The sequence below is a fragment of the Pteropus alecto genome, unplaced genomic scaffold, assembly GCF_000325575.1.
Source record: "Pteropus alecto unplaced genomic scaffold, ASM32557v1 scaffold7, whole genome shotgun sequence".
Lineage (NCBI taxonomy): Eukaryota > Metazoa > Chordata > Mammalia > Chiroptera > Pteropodidae > Pteropus > Pteropus alecto.
The window spans coordinates 8,949,246-8,949,507 of NW_006494614.1; positions in this window are offsets into that span (position 1 = coordinate 8,949,246).

Consider the following 262-nt stretch of genomic DNA (forward strand, 5'->3'; position numbering starts at 1 on the left):
TTATAGAATTTCCAGCCCTAGTGATCTTTAAAGAGAGACGAATAGCAGTCCAGAGGCCATGAACCACTTGGAAAAGAGCACAGGACGCTGAGTCGGGTGGACCTGGGCTGCAATTCCAGCTCTGCACAATCCCGAAAGATCATTCAACCTCATTACTCTTAGTTTCATCATCCATAAAATGAGCATACGGACAACAACTGTATCACAGATTTTTGTTCAATTAAAGAAAATGACAACCTATATAAGTAAATCTCCTACCTCA